Below are 16,283 nucleotides of genomic sequence, written 5' to 3' on the forward strand. Positions count from 1 at the left end.
TTGAGTGTTTCACAAGATACAGCATTTTGTTAACAGACAGGCACATACACATGCACACTGGCAAAAGCATTATTGCCTGCCTTTTTGCCTTTTGACGGCAGGTGATAAAAAAAGCATAGAGATGGTTGTGTGCTTCTGTACAAACACTTGCTCATTTTTTTTTTTTTCTGGCTGCTCAGCTGGTATTCAAACAGAAAGTGAAACACAAAAGATCCCAGTACTGTGACCGTGCTTCCTTGAAGATAGACAAATAAACAGAGTAGGCGTGCAAGAAACATTAAAATATTAAATTGCATCCCTGTCACCCTTTATCATTAAAATATAACTGCTTCCTGCTGTGACATTTCCATCACAGAGCAGAGGGTGAGGCCCCCTAACACTGCAGTGATTTCCTCCAGCTCCTTTAAAGCAGCCCTTTGTTCTGAGGGCCCTGATTTTAATATTCAAATGTTCATCGGCGGGGCGGTGAACCAGACACCGACTGTGAGGCAATCAGTGCAGGGCAGAGAGTTGGAGGGGAGACGCTCTGCATCTCATCTGGTCCCACATAAGCACAGACATGTGAGACAGCACAGGTCACAGCCTGGACGAGTCGAACCAACATGTCTTGCAGCTTTTTCCACTGAGCTCCAAACGATGAAAACACCTGAGGCACAGCTTTTGCTGCAAACACATTCGACATTAACGAAGAGTAAAGTGCAGTTCTTTGTCAGACTAACTCATGTTTCCTAAGGTCATGCAGAATAAGACACTCGTGTTATTCTGGCAGCCCTTTCAGATATGCTACTAGTCCACAAAAATCAAGACAAATAGAAGCAAAACAATACAGATCTGCAAAAATTTATAATCACGACTATTCTAATTACCACTGTAATCACCATTATTTAAAATGATTAAAAAATTGCAATAAAAGTGAAAACTTCCCCAATTCTTTCCTGTTGAACTTTCATAAGAAAATATCTTGTATAAGAAAATAAACACAGGCAAATAAAATCATCAGTATGCTAATGCACTTCAACTATATTGTAGGACTTCTTTAAATCTGTTTTTTATTTTCCACATTTTGGTTTTACTTTTCTAAACTCAATGTTTTATGCTGCAACAACATTTTCCCCCACCTAACAAGTGTCTTATATGGTGGATTCATAAACCTTCAATAACTAAATGGGAAAATATCCCTAACTTCATCAGTATTGACAAAGTTGAACAAAAATACAGCAAAAAGTGCTGTTAACCCAAATGGATTCACCTAGTCTATAAGCTTGTTTGGGAAATGTTTAATAGGAGTAGTTTTATTAGTTTTAAAGCAGTACATCTGATTCCACACAAACAGCTGCAAAGTCTTGTTTACCGCAGTGAGGCATAAACATGTTCCCTCTCTGTTTGGATCTGAGACCTGGTCATCGTCACATATTTACCTGTGCGTTGCTCCACAGTCATTTACCGACAAAAAAAAAAAAAAAACGTTATTCCAAATCACATCATTTCGACATTGATTATTCGGTTATAAACTTTGTGCTAAATGTTGTAATTTTTGAGCAGCTGACTCAAAAATTACAACCCTGCAGGTCCCACACAGAGGCCAGAGATTCATAACTCTCGCAAGGAAAAACATGGCAGCATAGTTTAATAATAATAATAATCTTCTTTGTTGTTGATTGACCTGTTTTTGTGAACCCTTGGAGCAAAAATCAAAACTTAAACTTTGATTAAAGCCCAACTACAACTACAACAACTCATAAGAAATTAGTTCAAAGTGGTTGTGTGTAATATTTTTGAAAAAAAAAAAACAGATGAATTCACAACGAAAAGATCCCTCCAGAGATGCACTGATGATGTTAAATCAATCAGAGAAACTTACCAAATATGAATAAGTGAGAAAATAAAGGTAGCAGTCTTTAAGCATTTTGATTCAATCACCTGAGCTAATTTTATGTAACTTGTGTTGTAAGACCGGTACACTGCATTGTCTCTCAGTCAAAAAACCTGTTTGAGTCACCATATCTTTTTGCACATCTTTGTTTAGGAAGTTCCACACAGCTACTCTCTGCTTTTATCTGGCTTTGGTGCGACTGAAAGATTTGCCTGGAGCAGAGGGGCTGAGTCAAACAGCCACTGCAGAGATTCTCAGAGGATGGAGAGCGGCACGTTTTAACTGCACAGCTGCGCCTACACAAAGCCACACACAGAAGCATCTTTCTAAATGCCAGAGACGCTTTTCCTGTCACACCAAATACGCTCAGAGCGACGGGAATAAGGGGGCGAAAGGGATCGCTTTTCCACTGAGGCAACAGTGGGTGGATTGAGCGGAGATGGGTGGCCTGTGTCACCCTGGCTTGTTCCCAGAGCAGAGGGACAGGAAGTGGCTGAGGATCCTGGGAGGACACAAGCCCTCCTCTGTTCGAGTGTATTAAACCACTATCGGATACTTCATTCAGTGAGCACAAGAGCCTGTGATTGAGAACTTGGAGGGGTTTGTCAGGGCATCTCAGCAGCATTTACTGGATGCAGTGAACATCTTTATGGATAAACACACCTCTCCTGTGGCAACTAACACTAGGCCTGGGATGTAAAGTGACAACTAGGGAAATTGCATTTTCTGTGATAATGCAGTGTCAATGCTCATTGCTGACTTACTGCTGAAAACTGAAGAAGCTGAAAATGAGTTGTTAAAGAAGCTACTAGCTAAAAGCCTAAAGAAGCTACATGCTAATACAAAAAAAAATAAAAAAGCTATTGGATTTCTATTCTGTAGTCTAAGACGTTTTGCCTTCCATACAGGGAGCTACTCCTGGACTTTTTAAAACTTTTTGGATTTGCCATATCCTGCATGGCTCAGAATCTTTCACCAGCAAAATGCTAGCAAAAAGCCAAAAGTAGCAAAAGGCTAGCTAATTGTGGCAAAATGCAAGCAAAAAGCAGTAAAAGGTAAACTAAAAGATGAAAGTAGCAAATGTCTAGGTTTAAATAAAAGCACCAAAAGGCTGGTTAACAGCTAAAAGAATATCTAAAAGCAAAAAGGTATCTAAAATCTAAATATCACAAAGGCTAATTAAAAGTAGCAAAAGGTTAGCTAAAGGATCAAAAGGATGGCTCAAAGTAGCAAAAGACAAACTACAAGTAGCAATGAGCTAGCTAAAAGTGGCAGAACAGAAACTAAAATATAAATGTAGCAAAAGACTAAAAGCTAAAAGTATTAGACTGGTAGCTTAAAGTAGTAGAACAGCAAATACAAACTAAAAGTAACATAAGAAGACAAAACTGAAAGTATAAAAAAGTATGCTGAAGCAGATTTCAAAGAAAACACTGAGTTTAAATAAACTGAAGAAATTTCAATGTATTTCTATGGGCGATTTTTTATAAATCAAGTTAATTTTGAAAAGCATGAAAGTTACAAAAAATAAAAGTCATATCACCCATCTCCTGAATGAGCAGAATGTTTTGATATATGGTATGAATGGCTAAAAAAGCACTAAGTATGCAGAAGTAGTTAGATAGCAAAAAAACAAACAAACAAAAAAAACAAAACAGGAAAACAATGGTGTGAATGCTAAATCAGAAGTTTTAATAAATTGAAGCTAACAATACCACACAGCAAGAAACAAAGATGTTAAAAGACACTAAACTAGGCCACAGAGGCATTAAGCTCAAAAAGAAATGTGACAGAACAGGAATGATGTGATATGGGAGGGAGTTGGAGAACAGGTGGCACTTGCATTCCCATGCTTAACCATATGCCCCATGTAGGAAGCTGGACACTAATTAGCACCAAATCTGGGCCGAGCGACAGACATTTAGTGGCTGCATCATAAAAAATTCAAAGGCCTGAGTCAGTGGGAAGCCATCACAAATCCCATGTCCTCATTTTTGCTGATAAAATCCCACTGTCTTATATTCAAACTGTGCTGGCATCAGATGAATGTTTTGTTTGGTTGGTTAAGAACTCTAAAGCCAAAGGGGAAAGGATTTATTTCCAAAAAGCAAAGGCACCTTATGAGTTATATCACTACTAGAGTCCATGCTCAGGGACATTTTTTGCCAAGATGTAAACTGTTCTTATTGCCTGCTGCCAAAGCCGAAAGTGCAATCATCTTTTTGCCTGTGTGTGTGTGTGTCTGAGTGTGTGGGTTTAGCTGTCTGTAGTGTTAGCAAAATAACTCTTGAGCCAATGGATAAATCTTAATGAAAATTTCAGAAAGTAATCACTGTATGTACGTCTACAACTGATCAAAATTTGGAGTCATCTGACTTCAAGATGGCCACCACAGGTAAGCAACCTTAGAATAAAAATCAACAAAAACAAAAACACAATGAGCAAGAATTTGATGTGGTAATAGCTAACAGTCATGGCTAACCTCTGAGCGCTACACATTGCATGGGATCTTTGCTTTGGCATTATAAATATCTAATGAAACATCGGATGAATTTTTTTTGGAATTCTCAAAAACTAATAATTGGGTATACATCTACAACTGAGTACCTTCCTGAGTTACCCCAATTCAAGATGCCCACCAAAGCCAAGCAACTTTAGGAAACATAAAAATGTCTATGATTTAGTCACATTTTTACATATGTGGAAGTAGCTGAAAGTCACTAACAACATATACTTCGAATATTAAAACATCTAGCAAGGGGGGTTCTCAACATGGCGCCGTAGGAGTAGGTCGTGTCCGGGAGAGCTGGTGCAGGAATTTGCTAATAAATTTATTTAACCCCGCTAGACACGACAGCTCCAAATTTTAAGAGGCGTACTATCATAAGATGAACATTAACAATTAGTTTTTGAGACAGTCCGACGCGATGCCACGTAAAAAGAACCAAATCACTGATGCTCCCGAAGCGTGTGCACAACAAGCTAGCATAGTAGCAGTGGAGGCTAGCGCGGAGACCCAGGCTGGAGCTGCTGCCACTCCACAAACACTCCGCGGGGCAGTGGACGAAATAACGGCAAACATTTCCAGGGTCATTGATGAGAAGCTGGGCCCGATATCGGAGTTACTGGCGAAGCACAGTAACACACTTGACAACCACGAGGAAAGGTTAACTGAGGCTGAGCAAAGAATTTCGGCGCTGGAGGATGCCGCTGACCCCGTGAACGCCAAGCTCAAAGCTCTGGAGGAGATGGTGGATAAACTAGCGGAGCGGGCTGACGACCTCGAGAACAGAGGGAGGAGGAAGAACATCCGTATCCTCGGATTACCGGAGGATGTGGAGGGGACTGACCCCACCGGCTTCTTCGGGTCCTGGCTTCCCGAGGTGCTGGATGTAAACTGTATTTAAACTGGAGTACTAAGCTACCGATAACTTTGATTACCTAGTAGGGACATATAAGCCATGCTTTCCTGCATCCTGGACAGATGTATCTTTTTGTTCCGTTAGAGAGCCTTTTCACTCGAACTTCTCTTAGATTAAGAGTGGGACAGTGTTTACGTTCGTGCCAATGTTTGGCGAAGTGTACTTTAGCGACACTTTTTTTTGTTGTTTCTGGTTGTTTGTATTGTGTTATATCTGGCCATATGTTTATTTGTATGATTCCTTACTTTTTATAAGTGATGCTCAGGTGTCCGGGTAATGTCTTATTTTATAGTTTACTATCATGTCAGGTTTGAAATTATGCACTTGGAATGTGAAAGGGATACATACACCTGTTAAACGAAAAAAGGTTTTAAATTATCTGAAGAGAGAAGGTGTACAGATAGCATTATTGCAGGAGACTCATTTAAGTGACATTGAGCACCTAAAACTTCAAATGGGAGGTTTTGGACAGGTTTACTATTCATCTTTTACATCACGAAGTAGGGGAGTGGCTATTTTAGTACAGAAGAATGTGCCTTTTAAAATTTTGGACTGTATAAAGGACGCAAGGGGATGTTATGTGATTGTGAAAGGGCTGCTTTATGGAGAAGAAATTGTTATATTGAATGTCTACAACCCACCTGGTTTTCCAGTTGATCTTTTAACTACTGTGTTCTCTAAAGTTGTAAATCTTGGCGTCATGCAGACACTTATAGGGGGAGACCTTAATTGTCATTTACATCCCATTATAGACAAGTCCCCTCCTGGTAAATTGTCACCATCTTCTCATGCTAAGATTGTCAATGCATTTTGTGATGATATGGACTATGTAGACGTATGGCGAGCTCAACATCTAACAGTTAAGGAATACACATTCTTTTCAAATGTATCCAGAGCCTACACTAGAATTGACTATTTCTTACTCCCTAAACTTTTGTTAAGTTCAGTCACCTCCAGCTCTATAGGCCCAATAGCTGTTTCTGACCATGCTGCGGTATTTATACAGTATACTTTTACAAATCCTGCAAACCCAACTAGATTTTGGAGGCTTAACCCCTCTATTCTGGCAGACCAAAAGTTTTTGTCTTATTTCAAAGAGGAATTTGAACTGTTTCTGTTAAGTAATTTACCCTCAACAGACAATCCATCATTATTGTGGGAAACATCTAAAGCCGTTTCTAGAGGTCTTATTATATCCTATACATCCATCAAGAGACGTAGGCAGGCTGAGCAAAGGAAGATCTTGGAGTCAAAATTAAAGCGGGCTGAGAGAGAATACGTCACACGTTCATCTGCACAAAAACTTAAAGAGATAACTGCACTTCGTTCTGCCTTGGACACACTACTGACTAGAGAAGCGGAAATTCAGATCAGATTTGCAAGACAAAAAATGTATGAACATGGAGATAAAGCAGGGAAATATTTGGCATATTTAACAAAGAAAAAGGCAGACTCCCAAACTATCTCTTCTGTCATAGATGACCAGGGAAAGCAAACTTTTGAAACTGCTAACATCAATAATACATTTAGGATTTTTTATGAAAACCTATATAAATCAGAACTACAGCCCAACGCAACTGAGAAAATGGATAAGTTTTTCTCCTCTCTTAAGCTCCCTTGTCTATCTGAGGACCAGAAAATTAGTCTTGATGCACCTATATCTAAAAATGAAGTGCTGGATGCAATTAAAGGGCTCCAATCTGGCAAGTCTCCTGGCCCGGATGGACTTGGTGTGGAATATTACAAAGAGTTTCAGAACCTCTTAATTGACCCTCTTTTAAATATGTTTAATGACTCTTTTATGAAAGGGACACTACCGCAATCCCTGAGAGAGGCAAATATCTCTTTAATTTTAAAGAAGGGTAAGCCCCCGGAAGACTGTGCGTCGTATAGACCCATTTCTCTTTTGAATGTTGACTTAAAGATTTTGTCTAAAATTTTAGCCACGCGACTAGAACGTTTGTTACCTATTTTAGTTAATGAAGACCAAACTGGATTTATTAAAGGTCGTAACTCTTATAATAATATGCGTCGGCTGCTAAACACCATCCAGTTTTTTCAGGAAAAATCAGTGAATGGTCTTGTGCTTTCTCTGGACGCAGAGAAAGCATTTGACCGTGTGGAATTATCATACCTGTTTTATACATTGCATAACTTTGGTCTGGGAGAAAATTTTACAAACTGGGTGAAACTTCTGTATAAAAATCCTTTGTCAGCTGTGCTCACAAATGGTTTACGATCTCCTTACTTTAGTGTTTTAAGAGGTACGAAACAGGGCTGTCCTCTCTCGCCTCTGCTGTTTGCCCTTGCAATAGAGCCCTTAGCCGAAGCTATTAGGTCTAATAAAGATATAACTGGTCTCAATGTTGCGGATAGAGAGCATAAGATCACTCTTTACGCTGACGATGTTCTAATTGTAGTGACTAAGCCAACGGTGTCTATTCCTTGTTTGATTGAGACAATAGATCTGTTTAGCCAATTCTCTGGCTATAAAATAAATTTTAGTAAATCGGAAGCCATGCCCTTGGGCACCCTGAAACAAATACCTGTGAGGCCCTTCCCATTTAAATGGTCACCAGAGGGTTTTATTTATCTTGGAATACATATTACACCAAAATTCGACCAAATGTATAAAGCCAATTTCTCACCCCTGTTTGAACGCATTCGGCTAGACCTAGAGAGATGGAATACTCTTCCCATATCCTGGATGGGCCGAATTGCTCTTTTAAAAATGAATGTTCTTCCTAGACTACTCTACCCAATACAAATGGTCCCAGTTATGTTTTCTCATAAATCCCTAAAACAATTAAACAGTTGGTTTAGCTCCTTTATATGGTCCAAAAGAAAAGCACGTCTTAAAATAGCCACATTATGTCGCTCGTCAGTGGAAGGGGGTACTGACCTCCCAGATATTCGAAACTACCAACTCAGTGTTCACTTACGCATCATGGCTGATTGGATACGTAATAAGCCTACTTCTCTCTGGCTTGATATTGAAAGTTCGATGTCTGACTGTCCCTTAAAATCACTTCTTTTTCTAAAAAAGGTGGAATCCCTTAAATCAGTTTGTACCAATCCAATTACGATGTCCACAGCTACAGCATGGCGAACTATAAGAAAACTAGAGGGTAGGTCTCAAAAAACTTCGGTCTTTACTCCAATATGTGGAAATCCCGACTTTCTACCTGGAATAATGGATAATAACTTTAAAAGATGGATTGAAAAGGGAATATCTAAATTACATGACCTATTTGAGGGATCTACCTTGATGTCATTTACTCAATTGACTGAAAAATACAATGTTTCAAAAGAGGACTTTTTTCGATACTTACAGGTTAGGGATTTTATTAGGAAAAGCACAACACTTTTGGTTTGTCAGGAAGTGTCGGATACTGAAAGACAACTTTTTTTAACCAGGTCGGCTACTTCTATTAGTACATTTTACAATATCATTAAAAGTCAAAATGCAGAGAAAACCTCTTGCTTGAAGGAATTGTGGGAAAGGGAACTTAACTGTAACATTACTGATGATGACTGGAACAATGCCTGGGGAAATGTAAAAACTTTAAGCGTCTGTAATAGAGTTAGAGCGACTCAACTTATGATTCTCCATAGAGCTCACATCTCACCTTATCAAAGGCAAAAATTTAAACCTACCACATCTTCACAGTGCATGAAATGTAAGACTGAGGTTGGTACTCTTACACACTGTTTTTGGTCTTGTACTAAAGTGAAACAATTCTGGCAGAATATTGGAGGGGAAATGAATAAAATTGAAAATAAAAGTTCATTTAAACAATAATCCCCTATTTTTGTTACTTGGAGTGGTTGATCCTATTGTCAGTGATAAATATAAGAGAAAGCTCTACAGAATGCTAACTTTTTGTGCCAGAAAATGTCTCCTCCTGAATTGGATAACTGACAAAATCCCCTCCAAGTTACAGTGGCAGAGAGTTATACTCAGCTATGTGTCTCTTGATTACTTGACATGTCGTTTGCATTGTAAAGATGACGTTTTTATCAAGACATGGGAACCCTTTCTGTCATATATTGGATTGAATATTTCCACAATTCTCACAAGAGCTTTTGTGCTATAGTATTGATGTATACTGCCTCCTAATACCCATTCTAAGTGCTTTGTTTTGTTTTGTTTTCTTATTATACACGCAGCTAACAATTGACTGTGACTCCTGATCTTGTACATATGGGCCAGATGTTTGTGTTTTGTGTTCTATATTGTTAAAATTAATAAATATATATTAAAAAAAAAAAACATCTAGCAAGATCTTGCAATATGATGTCATTTACAAGTGTTGACCAAAACGACTACAACTATGTCATTTCTCATAAGATGATCTTAGTCTAAAACCTTGTCATGACATACCTTTTTTATTTCTGTTTTTCTGGTCAACAAGCTTGTATTCCCATTGACAAAAAAAAAAAAAATGATACAATTGCTATGTCTTCAGAGTTCAGAGCCAATTAATTCCCATACGACCCTACAAACTGGGACACTTAAAAAAAATCAAACAATGAAATCATCAAACCGCCTGCTGGATTAGAATCTCTTTAATAGAACAGCACATTTAGCCTCTGTGCAGCTAAATGCAGTTAGAGACACAAGACTACTGAAAACAACAATTAGAGACCACCCTGAGTTCAATCATCGTCTCTCAAAAGTAGTTTAATTTTTAAAGTGGAAACAACCCGTCTTTCTAAATCTGATTCGGATTCTACCGGAGCAGTTCGCTGAGGGAAAAAAAAGCAGTTGATGCCAGTGTATCCCCCCGACACAGACCCCCTGCTGTAGGAGAAAACAAAGGGGCCAGTCCGCAGCCACGCTGCCAATTAGCAGGAATTTCAACCTCAAGAAACCACTTTCCACCAATCTCACTGGAGCTGACACAAACATCTTTGGCTTTCACTGGGAGGCATTTGTGGGATTCCACAGAGCATTAGAGAGGGGAGGGGGTGCACTCTGTAGAGCCCCAAATAAGGCAACTACAAAGGAAAATAGGGCAAACACCTCTCAGTCATCAGCTGGTTGCATCATCACACTGCCTGAGGCCCTCCAATAACTGGTAAAACTGGCGTGATTAGGTAAATAAGTCCCTTGCATTCCTTGAAGGAATGCATACCACCCGCCACATTTCAAGCCAGAGTTTAAAACTAAGATCATCTTATGATGAGAAAAGACAGATGTAGCTGTTTAGGTGAAAACTTGAAAATAATGTTGTCAACTGTGTTGACTCCAAAAGTTAATCATTTTTATATCCAACGATTAGCTTAAAATTTTAATGCTAGTTTTATTAAAATTTGTCCAGTGGTTCGGAGAATATTTTCATGACAGACAGACAAACATTACTGTCTGCCCTTGCCTTTTAGTGGCAGGCGATAAAAATATTTGACAAAAGAGACAGAATGCATCAGGCACACATTAAGACTTTATCACTAGCATCACTTTACATCTCAGAGCTCTAATGTTAAATATTGGATCTAAGAAGAAATTAATATTTTTCCTGTCTGCAGGGGGTGGGAACACAAACAGAACAGCTAAAACCTTATGGGCAAAATCTGTGACAGATTAGTCTTCTGCACTCATAATCAAACCCATGAGCAGTTTTACTTTCCACTGAAACTCCACTGATGGAGCTCTAATACAAGTCTGAGGTAAAAGGGTTCCTGTTTCAGAACAGATTATGACAAGGAGAAAAAAAACTAAAGAAGTTGAGAGTTTACACTCAATATTTAGTTTAGGGCAGATCAAAAAGGTGTGACAATACACTGGTACAGCAGGTTTTAAGTGTGCGTGTGTGTGTGTTCACAGCATTAAAACAGTGCCAAATGTTGTGTTTCAACTGCCAGGATGGTGACTAGATCACGTGGTTTAGTCTCACACAAACAAAGAAACCAATACTTTAATGTCAGAGAGAGAAAGAAATTGCCCCGTCCAGGGGTCTGCAATCTGCACAGTTTATTTCAGCATGAAACATTTACAAAACTTTTAAAACTTTTAGGCTATATTTAGACCATTGTTCATCCATCAAAATAATCACCTACAGTAAGCTCTGTGTTGATGTCAATATAAGATCAGCATAAACAGTTTTATATTCCCTTCAGAGGTCGATGTGATGCGTTTTTCATTAAAAAAAACAATAATTACTTGACTTATTTAAATGTATATTTAACAACTTCTAGAGAAGCTTCTACTTCTTTAAAAATAATATAAATGTTGGAGTCCAGAGCTGGAGCACTTTACAGCACCCCCTCTAAGGTCTCCAAGAACTCTGTACTCTGAACTGCCTTTCAGTGAATAGGCACAAGCAAGAGTTAGAGCAAGTCTCTCTACCTGAAGGTACCCTCTCAGCTACCCAAAACCCAGAGAAGCCACCCTCTCAATGCACAGACACCAATCTGGGGGGCTATACGTAGGCCCACACCAGCCCATCACCTCTCACCAAGGTCAGCACCACAGTGGATTAAGGTAGAGCTCCACTATATCTAGTCAGTACTTCTCAACCTTACACACATTCCACGTCCCAAGTCCCAGCTTTGGTAAACTAGGGTCAGAGTGCCAAGGCCCCCACTTTTGGCTGCCGCCTATAGCACATTGCACCTGACTCCTACGGCCCCTCCTGGATCGACAGGATGGCAAACCCATGTTGTTCATTTGGTCTGAGCCCGACCGGGGCCCATGGGCAGAGGCCCAGTCACAGGTACCTGTACCTGAGTAATGTTAAATTGACATTGACAATAGGATTTGGTATTTTTTAGCAGTTTCCAATTCAGATTTTTGCAGTTTAAGCGTGGAATCTCTGTATGTGAATTATCAGGTCACCCAGGTGGGTTGGGCAGCTTATGTTTTTTTGTTTTTTTTACAAAGACACTGTGTACACAGCTTCCCATCATTTCAGACCAGTATGAGTGAATTATGGCTTGAGTTCCACTGTCTAAAATGCAGTGATCCATGTTTAGCTAATAAATGATTAGCCTGTTTGTTCTCTGTTTAGTTTACGCAACTTCCTGGCATACAGTGGCATTACTTTCCAAATGTGCCAGAAAGTACTCATTTTTTTCAACATACTTGAGATAAATTTTTGTGAAAGCAGAAAGTGTACATATATTAAAACTGACTTGATTTTAAAGGAACCAAAAGGGACGCACTAGTAACATACAGCAAGTCATTCTTGTAAAAAACAGAAAATTAAAGACCTGGCTCTAATAAAAGCTGAGTTACAAGTAAAGATTGGGGCCTTTTAGTTGAGGACATTCGAGTCCTTAATGTACTTACTGCAATGTCATGAAGACCAATCAAACATAAATAAACAAAAAGAAAACTCAAAGTAAGAAACAAAATCAGCACAATTTTGTCAATCCCTTGTTCACATGCGCAAACAGTCAAAGTGACTGAAAATAGGTCAACAATGGCCGACATCCATGGAAGAGTCATTTAGGATTGGTACAGTTCAGGATAACCTGTGTACATTTTATTTTATAGTTGCAATCAGCAAACCTATTTGTTTATGTTCACTATTTTAGAGACATTAGGAAACAGCTTTTTTTTTTATTGGGCTACTTAATGTATAGTCATTTTCCATATTTAAGAAAAAATAAGTAGTTCTGTATACAGACACTAATAGGTTTGGGCAGAATGAAACTAGACATTTGGTATAATTTGCTTGTACTGAACTATATGAACTGTTCTTTTCTTTCTTTTCTTTTAGTCTACCACTTAAAAAAATCTAATCTAAATACCACAATGCAACACAATCTAGTATATTTACACACTACATATAATACGAAGGGCTGCACGGCGATGCAGTGGTCAGAGCTGTTGCATCACAGCAAAAGATGCAGGTTCGCCTCCTGGCTTAGGCCTTTCTGTGTGGAGTTTGCATGTTCTCCTTAGGTGTGACTGAGGGTGTGAATAGTTGTTTGTCTCATTTGTCTCTTTGTCTTTGTGATAAACTGAACACCTATCTATGGTGTACCCCGCCTCTCGCACAGTGACCCACTAAGGCACCAGCTCTCCTGTGACCCAGAAAGAAAACAGCAAAAAAAAGAAAATGGATGGACAAAAAAAAAAAACCTTAGAAATTGTTTTATCTTGTTTTTAAGGTTCAAGTATGCGTTGTGGCTCTTTACAAAATTGTATTTAGTGGGAGAGATAGTAAAAATGGTTCTTCCAGTTGTAAAAAGTAGACTCCTGGTCTAAATGCTTAACCAGGTTAGGGTTAACTTCTCTCCATGGATGACAGCAGATCTCAGATCAGCAGCCAGGCCTGATGTGTACAGTGTACACAAGACAATGTGCAGTCATAATGGGAACATGAGCAGCAATCTTGGTTCCGACCACTCACTGTGTGGCTGCACATCATTTGCAGCCCAGGTGACAGAGCGGATAGCCGGGGGTGCGTTGTTTGAACTCCATTTCTAGCGGCGTATGAGCTGAACGTCAACTTAGATGCAGCGGTTAAACCGGCTAAACCACACAACTGATGTAAACAAACCAAGCTGTTTCACTGCCAAGATTCAAATGTGACGAATAGTCAGTGAATTAGCGTAGCGTGATAAATTACAGGCTCTGTGTTAAACAATAGATGATTTCTAATATTTATTTTGTCTCTGTTGTGCACTTATCTTGTTAGCTGTCAAAGGACACCACAAACTCAGATCACTCTGATAAGGTGATACCTTGTCCCACTGGTAAATACTTTTGCTCTCAATTAGGAGGCTCCTCCCTTTTCAGCTCATCATCACTTCTTCTCGGCAGATTGCCCTGCTAACTCAAAAGAAATGCACCCTGTAATTTTCCTACCTAACAGGACCATCCCCTAATAAGTTCTAATTTTCTTGACTAGTGGGTTGGAATGATCACAATCGGCATTAATCATGAATAGGAAAAGTGCCCAGAATTCAATTTGTTGTCTAGTCATTTAGTTCCCATTTGACAGATAGCCGCAGCCAAATTTTGAACCTTTGTTCCAACAAAAAGCATACTTGATTTTCACCAAGCAACCTTAGTTCATGTTTCCAACTATAATCTGAAAACTAACCAATTTGATTCATCAGGTCATACTCCCCTCCCTACCATTAAAATGTAGAAAATGTAATGACGACATAACTTTCTAAAGTAACAAACTCAATCTTTGGGGTGAATAAAGATTAGCGATTTAATCAAAATGACCTAATTTTATAATATGCTAATCCCTGAAAAAGCTAGTTCGTTCAGCAAGTGACATTTCCTCCCAAGTTTCATGGCAATCTCTAACAAAACTAACAAACTTTTCAGATTCAATTAAAACTCAATCTTTTTTTTATATATTTTTATTTTAAAAAGCTGTAACTTTCCTAATTTTTAATCCAGATACGTGATCTTGGTATCATTTGAAAAGTTCCTTCAAAGTTCTTTTTATCTAAGTCATTTGTTTAAACATAAACCTTTTTTGTTTGTTTTTTTTAAAAAAACCTCATACAAGAAACATGGAGGGATGTAAAATGAACTTTTCAAAAATCTGCATGCTTGTCATTCTGTTGCTAGTTGCACCAGATTTCAGTCAATATTTGGACAGTTGACTCTTGCTGAGTGGGAGATACTTTTCTTACAGGTCCTTAAAGTGTCTGTGTGTGGTTCTGGGAAGGAAACCTGTGGCTGTATAGTGTCAGACAATCCAAATCCGATCAGTCTTTTTATACACTTCTATAAAGTTCTCACTCAATAAAACAAGCACAGGCTTCAATTAAAGCTCCCACTGCTTTCCCAAATCCTGGATGTTGGCACAGAAAGGTGTGGTGTGATTGCTACACAACGCATTGCACTGGAAGGTATGAGCAAAATGTTATCCATTTCCTATTAAAAACCACAGTTTAAAGTGGAAAAAAATCGCTGATGGTAAGTTGTAGACGCTCCAACCAGAAATTTAGTGACATACAAGGAGAGAAAACTACAGAAAAGAAGAGCCTTAGTTTGAGTAGACTTTTTTTTTTTTTAAAAAAAGATGGTAAACTGAGGTCTATGTGATGTTTGGAACCTGTGATTATTTTTTCACTAACTCGTGTCTGACTGAAACAAGTTTACTCACCCTGAAAGCAGCTGCTGGAGCTTTGGTGTCGGTGCTTTTCTCTAAATCAGAAGGAATTCGACTCAAACCATCAGCGAACTGATCGGAGACGCACACAAAAAATATCCAAAACACACAAATAAAATAAAATATGGGCGTGTGGAGGTGGAAGCAGCGCTGGCAGACACGGCCGTTCGAGCCGGTTCCGGAGCCACTGAGAGTGGATGAATCCTCTTCAAGTGCTCGGGCCCGGCGAGGTCATGACGGGGGGGAAAACCCTGCGGAGCTCAGCGGGACATTTTTCCCCTCACGCAGCCTGGGAGAAGAAGGTACGCGCAGTGGACAGGCTGTCACATCCGTACAACCGAGAGTTTCGTGTAGACGCGAGCGACGGGACGCTGCTCCGCGGCAACAACGAACCAAGACTAAAACACTGGGATGGTGAGCCAGGCAGCGGGGGGCGGGGCCTCCTGCGGACGGAGCGCTCTGATTGGTCGGCTTCCTTTCTGATCTGGCTGAACGGGCGAGCCGCTCCTCACCCTCCTTCACCCGAGGCTGCAGGTTCAAACCTGTGAGGAGTTCTTCACATTATTGGTTGGGATTTACACACATTTTCCTCAGGGTTGACTCAACCATACTCATCAGTTCTTCGTTGATGTCATACGAGTTTGAGTCATGTACTATATGACTGTTATTAAAAACTGTGAAATTACACGGAACTCTACAGTTATAAATAAATAAAGCGCAGAGTAAAATTGTTTTTCATTGTTTCTGCATTGACCAACAAAATACTCTCATCATTTTTCTTTGTGGTTCAATGCTGCCACCCAGTGTTCAAATCAGGAAACACATTAATTGTAGAGAACTTTACCTTTTTTTTTCCTTGGAGGGGGACCATCAGATTCAGACTGTCATGGCCAGCCCAAT

The 16,283-nt window shown here is 39.3% G+C and overlaps 1 protein-coding gene across 4 annotated transcripts in view; it reads right to left on the reverse strand.

The window, feature by feature from the left end:
• Nucleotides 1-15,792, reverse strand: part of src (v-src avian sarcoma (Schmidt-Ruppin A-2) viral oncogene homolog) — a 52,647-nt gene extending 36,855 nt beyond the window's left edge. For 3 of the 4 annotated variants that reach the window (XM_025006580.2, XM_037977185.1, XM_025006579.2), the window contains exon 1: nucleotides 15,378-15,791. The gene's annotated coding sequence lies outside the window, so the exon portion shown is untranslated. Of the gene's footprint in view, nucleotides 1-15,377 lie in introns of all 4 variants that reach the window. The other variant, XM_017419199.3, reaches the window with a different exon arrangement.
• Between the last annotated feature and the right edge of the window lie 491 nt (nucleotides 15,793-16,283).

The sequence above is a fragment of the Kryptolebias marmoratus genome, linkage group LG8, assembly GCF_001649575.2.
Source record: "Kryptolebias marmoratus isolate JLee-2015 linkage group LG8, ASM164957v2, whole genome shotgun sequence".
NCBI classification, from domain to species: domain Eukaryota; kingdom Metazoa; phylum Chordata; class Actinopteri; order Cyprinodontiformes; family Rivulidae; genus Kryptolebias; species Kryptolebias marmoratus.